The following is a 7,089-nucleotide window of genomic DNA, read 5'->3' on the forward strand; positions in this document are numbered from 1 at the left end:
GAATGATCAGAAATTCTGATAATAAAATATGATCCAAATCATTGTCTATTTGCTCTGATACATTGTCTATTGGATCTGATATATTCTATATGGCTTATATGACTCTGATACATATTTTGTGTTCTGATACACATTTTATGTTCTAACTCATTCATGCTGACTTTTGTCATTTAGTGTTGTTCTGTAACATTTCAGGATGTAGAGATGCTCTGATGATGCTCTGGTACATTCAACAATGTTCTGATACAATCTAGCATGAAGTGATGTAAGAAGAAATTCAAAGCTCTGAAGCTATCCGAGGGAAGCAGAGATCAGAAGCTGTGAATGTTCTAAAGATCCAGAAAACTCAAGTTCTGAAGCTGTCCTAAATGGAAGCATGAATCAGAAGCTGTGAATGTTCTGAAGATCAAAGAAATTCAAGTTCTGAAGCTGTCCTAAATGGAAGCAGAAATCAGAAGCTGTGAATGTTCTGAAGATCAAAGAAATTCAAGTTCTGAAGCTGTCCTAAATGGAAGCAGGAATCAGAAGCTGTGAGTGTTCTAGGGATCTAAAGAAATTCAAGTTCTGAAGCTGTCCAATGGAAGCAGAAGTCAGAAACTATGAATTATCAGAAGACAGAAGCCTATGTGATTGTCTCTACCGAAATAATCAGGGAAGTCTTTTATTATTAAAGTTCTTCGAGTATTTATTTCAGGGGGAGATTATTCATCTCAAGGGGAGATTGTTAATCTCAGGGGGAGACATATTCACATGCTTATGCTATAGCTGTGTAATTTGTCTTTAGCCGTCTGCTCTTTCTGATCGCAAATTCATATCATTTATATATGTTTTTGTCATCATCAAAAAGGGGGAGATTGTTAGAACAAGATTTGTTCTGATCAGTATTCTTAGTTTTGATGATAACAAGGATATGAATTTTGTGTGAGATAATGTGGTACTCTAATACATTGCAATTTCCCTTTCAGGAAATATATAAAGAGTATGCACAAATCAGCGCTCAGAAGCTTTGTCTCAGAAGGTTCAGCATGCAACATCAGAACATGGTCTGGCAAGACATCAGAAGATGGTCAAGGCAGAATCAGAACATGGGTCTATGGAAGCATCAGAAGAACTTGAGATCAGAAGCAGAAGCACTGAAGTTCTCATGGTATCACGCTCAGAAGCACTTCAAGGTCAGAAGACAAGAAGATGCTATGCACCAAGCTGTTTGACTCTGATGATATTCAAATATTATATTCACAAACATCAGATCAGAAGAAAGTACAAGTGGCAGGCTACGCTGACTGACAAAAGGAACGTTGGAAGCTATTAATGGCAACGTCAGTAGACACAGCGTGAACAAGGCTCGAGGTAGTTGACAAAAGCGTGAAACATTAAATGCAATGCTGTACGGAATACACAAAGCATTAAATGCGCCCAACGGTCATCTTCTCAAACGCCTATAAATATGAAGTTCTGATGAGAAGCAAGGTTAACCAATTATGAACGAAATTATTCTGAAAGACTTGCTGAAACGCTGTTCAAATTCAAAGCTCAGAAACTTCATCTTCATCAAAGCTCACTACATTGCTGTTGTAATATATTAGTGAGATTAAGCTTAAACGTTAAGAGAAATATCACTGTTGTGATTATAGCTTTTCAGAAGCATTTGTAATACTCTTAGAATTGATTACATTAATTTGTAAGTAACTAGAGTGATCAAGTGTTGATCAGGATACTCTAGGAAGTCTTAGCTTGTGTCTAAACAGTTGTAATTAGAGTGATCACGTGGTGGTCAGGATACTCTAAGAAAGTCTTAGCTTGTGTCTAAGCATTTGTTCCTGGAGTGATCAGGTTGTGATCAGGATACTCTAGAAGACTTAGTCGCGGACTAAGTGGAAAACCATTGTAATCTGTTGCGATTAGTGGATTAAATCCTCAGGTGAGGTAAATCACTCCGTGGGGGTGGACTGGAGTAGTTTAGTTAACAACGAACCAGGATAAAAATAACTGTGCAATTTATCTTTATCGTTCAAGTTTTTAGACTACACTTATTCAAACCCCCCCTTTCTAAGTGTTTTTCTATCCTTCATCGTCCTCTTCCATCTTGAAGGCTTCATACTTCTGGATTAAGGCTAGAACTTTTGTTTCTTTGACTTGAGCGTTGCCTTCATGAGTTATCTTGAGTGACTCAAATATATCATGTGTTGTATCTCTGTTAGTGATTTTCTCATATTATTCATGAGAGATAGCACTCAGCAAGATAGTTATGGATTTTTGATGATTCTTAAATTCCTTCTTCTGTTTATCATCCATGTTCTTCCTTGCTATCTTTTCACCTGTGTCTTGTGGAAGATTGTAACCTTCTACCACAATATCCCAAAGATCAGGATCTTGTCCTAGAAAGAAACTTTCTATCCTATCTTTCCAATATTCAAAATTCTCTCCATCTAACATAGGAGGTTTTGTGTAGCCATTGTTGTTTGAATCATTCGCTATAGTGTTTTCCTTCTGGATCTTTTTCCGACACGGTTAAGTGCTTGCACCAAAAACTAGGCGCTCTGATGCCAATTGAAGGTTGAGAAAACACTTAGAAGGCAGGTTGAATAAGTGGGTTTTAAAAGTTTATGAAGGAAAGATAGTCAGAACACAATTATTTTTATCCTGGTTCGCCTTCTTAATAAGGCTACCTCCAGTCCACTCTCAAAAAGGTGATTTTCCTATCTCAATAGAGGTCTTAATCCACTATAATCAGAACCTGATTACACTTGCACGACCAACTTCCGTGACTCACAATACAATGTACGAGCCAAACTACTGGTGACTAATAATCCCGCAAAAACCAACTGTTTGTGACTAACCAACCTTCTAAGACTCAAATAGTCCTAGACTTCTTGAGACTTCTGACCCAACTGGTCTCTCAAGGACTTAGTTACCACGTAACTTCTGTTGACAGTGTATTGTTTTTCTTCTAGAAAGCTTTCATCACAACTGTGATATTTCACTAAGATTAAGTACAAAATAATGAATATGAATAAGAAAATTTTTCTTCTGAGAGTTTTTCTTCACACTTGATGATTTTTTAGAGTTCAGTGTTCGTGTGTGTTCTTTCTTGTTTTCTTCTTTTTCGCTCGTTATCAAGTGTATCTTTTCTTCAAACAATCATGAGTATATATATAGCTTCAGAATTTTTGACCGTTATCTCCAAGGCTTGTATTCACCATTAAATGGTTTGCGTGTAGTCTTTGCTTTTGCTGTCTTCAAGGATTTGCACGTGGATAGATTCTTCAATCAACCTTGGGAATTACGCTTTTGGAGTGTTGCATCCATTTTGCTAATGATTATGTCTTCAACGGTTTAATTTGAATCAATCTTAGTAATCTTCTGTTCAGCCTTTGTTCTTCAACTTCTGTTGTGGATGTGTTTACGGTGTTCTGGTGTAATGTCAAAAGTTTCTTTCAGCGGTGATGATTTGAATAATTCCTTATAATATTTTGTTCAGCCTTGTTTTTTAACTTCTCTTGTAGATAAGTTTGCAGCGTGCAGTATGTTAAGTGCCAAATTGTAGTTATTTTGTGTATGTAAATAGTGGCACTTATCGACGCTTTTTGTTAATACCGTTTGAATAATTACCCGTTTTTGTGTAATTACGTTTACTTTATGAATACTTGTATTTTCATACACTTTTATACCGTTTGATAGTTTTGTTGTATTTTTGTAGGTATTCTTGCGTTTTTGGATTGAGGAATAAAGTGTCAAAGACATGACTGCGAGAGCAAAGAGGAAATAATTCTGCTGTTCTGAAGCAGGGCGCGTCGCGCGCTCTTTGAGTTTGAAGAACAAAAGCTGATAGAAGTTTGGGCGCGTCACGCGGTTTTTAGGGCGCTTCGCACGCTAGGGCGGTTTGGTAAATTTATAAAGGGCGCGTCGCACCGAAGTAGGGCTCGTCGTGCCCACTGCGAAACTCAGTTTTGTATAAATAGTTAATAACACATTTTTAGGTTTTTTATCACCTCTTCTTGACAAGTTGAGCTCTGATCCTTTCTTGATGGTTTAGAGGTTTAGGAAACACCATTGGGTGCGACGTCATGTGGATTGATCATGGATCTGTCTCGATTTCATTGTACCAGTGAGATCTTTCCGGTTCATCTTCTCTCTTCCCTTTGTTTCATTCCAATGGTGGGTGTTGTATGTATATTTCTACTCTTATTGTATGTATATTTGTGGATCTTGGTAATTGTCCAAAGCTTGAGAAATGAATGAGAGGAGGCCATTATTTATAGAATTGGGAGTGAGGGTAGTGGCAAATTGGTAATTGTCCTTTGGAGATTAATTTAAATTTAAGGGTTAAATATGTTTTTGGTCCCTATAAATATCTCAATTTTGCATTTTAGTCCCTATAAAAAATATATTGACTTCTAGTCCCTAAAAAATTATTTTTGCACTCACTTTTGGTCCCTCTACAAGGACTAAAACTGAGTGCAAAAGTAATTTTATAGGGACTAAAAGTCAACATTTTTTTATAGGGACTAAAAGCCATTTTGGATAATTTTATAGGGACTAAAAACAAATTTAACCCTAAATTTAATTGGTAAAAATGGGATTAAAATGATGTTTATGAAGGAAATTAATTATGGTAGTGATGTGGAATACTGGTGGTAATAAAGAATAATCAAAGAAATGGGATTGGTGCCAAAATGATGTTATGTTATCCTTTTTTTTCTTCTAAATTTGTCCATGGAAATCGATTTCCCATATGGGGAAATCGATTTCCTCAGCAAGCTTTACCAAAAAATTTATTTTTGAATTGTCTTGGCTCTGGATCATTTTTTACCTGTAAAAACAAACAAAAATAACAAAAATGCACGTTTTTTATTTTAGTTAGTATAACATATACAAGTTAAACAAACATAGGCGCTTGATTAACTTGAAATAAATTATGTTTGAGTTAACATTTGCTCTTGATGAGCATGGAGAGATGAAAATGATAGCAAGAAAGGGGACTTGCAATCACTCTCTTATCAATATTTTTCTCTCTTCCTATCGAGGGAAAAGATGATGTAAATGAAGAAAAAACTAATACTAACAAGGCAGCACACATACATATAAGTTACATGAGAAGTTATTTTTGTGCACTTTACTTAATGCACGAATTTCCAATATGGACTTTGCTTCATCAGTTGAATCTACTTGATATTCTTTGATTTTCATTAATTACTTAGTAACTTAAGAGGATATCTAACTCCATCCTATAATAGTCACTCATACCTGATGAAATTTTATTTTTGCCCTCCGCTTTTGGAGGTTTATCTACGGAAGTACTTTTTTTACGTTGAATTGTTCTGTAGATACATCTACATAACCTTTTAAACAACGTTAAATAAAGGTTTTGTAGATACATCTACGAAATGAATCAACGTTAAACAAAAAAAAATTTATTTATGGAGATACACCTCCGAAAACAAGAATATTTTTGGAAACGCACATGGTCGTGAGAAACATCAAGGAGTGGAATGAGAGAATCTCTAACTTAATCACATTTTTAAATCCAATTGTATCTTAACTTGAATCAAGTCACTATGAGAAATCATTCAAAGTTACAATTCGTTAATTGGTCCAATGGTAATTGACGTTGGACTTAGTAGGGAGGGTCATGGTTTGAACCCCCGAAACTATGATCGAGAGTAGGCTGAATCCACTTGATGTTAAAATTGTCTCCCAACCAAACTATACCGGTAGTGATAAGGAAAAAAAATCATTCAGACCTGACCCATATACCCTTTATGGTAAAACATAAGTCGGTTTTAGGTTTTCCATCTAATGTTTCGGGTTAAGATGTCATAAAGAAAGATTGGTAAGTCATTATGACTTTCACAATGATACCTTGTGATTTGTGACGTGAAAATAAAAAAGTTGAAAAAAGATTTCTCATTAATAAACTCTTGTTTCATTTTATATGCTTCAGATCAAACATAAGTTTTATTTTGTAAGATATCAGAATGACATAAGTTTTATTTTATAATATATGAGAATGACATTTTTATGTGAGAAGATGAGAATAAATCTGAACCATTAAATTTTAAAATAAATGGTGGAGATTATGTTTCATTTTTTCTCTTCTCCATCACGGTTCAAATTCATTCTCATGTTCTCACGTAAAAATGTCATTCTTATAAGATACGTCATATATATATATATATATATATATATATATATATATATATATATATATATATATATATATATATATATGCACTTTTGGTCCCTGTAAGTTAGCGAGTTTTTGATTATATATATATATATATATATATATATATATATATATATATATATATATATATATATATATATATATATATATATATATATATATATATATATATATATATATATATATATATATATATGCACTTTTGGTCCCTGTAAGTTAGCGAGTTTTTGATTTTCGTCCCTATACGTTTTTTTTCTTCTGGTTTGAGTCCCTATATCTTACCTTTTGCTTGAGGTTTAGTCCCTAAAGTCAAAATTCGCAGGAAAATCTGCAGATTTTCCTGCGGATTTTGATTTTAGGGACTCAAACGAGCACGAAAGTGAAATATAGGGACTCAAACCCAAAAAAGAAAAAACTTAGAGGGACGAAAATCAAAAACTCGCTAACTTACAGGGACCAAAAGTACATTTAAGCTATATATATGGGGACGCATCAAATGAGAACTTTGGTTATTATGAGAACTGAGAACTTTTAATAACAACCATACGATTTAAAATCAATGGTTAGATCTACATTTATGTGATATTTATTTAAATCAGAATATATGTATTAATTATTATCTCTTAAAATTTGATTAAAATCTGAGGCATTGATTTTAAATCGTATGGTTATTACTAAAAGTTCCCCGTTCTTATAATAACCAAAGTTCTCATTTGAGGGCATATCATATGAGAATGCAATATTTATATGAGAATGTGAGAATGAATCTGAATCGTTGGATTTTAAAATAAACGGTGGAGATTCATTCTCACATTCTCACATAAAAAAAGCATTCTCATATGATATGCCCTCTATAATAACCAAAGTTTCCATTTATTATCTGTAATACGGTGAACTGA

This window comes from Vicia villosa, linkage group LG2 (genome assembly GCF_029867415.1).
Source record: "Vicia villosa cultivar HV-30 ecotype Madison, WI linkage group LG2, Vvil1.0, whole genome shotgun sequence".
Taxonomy (NCBI): domain Eukaryota; kingdom Viridiplantae; phylum Streptophyta; class Magnoliopsida; order Fabales; family Fabaceae; genus Vicia; species Vicia villosa.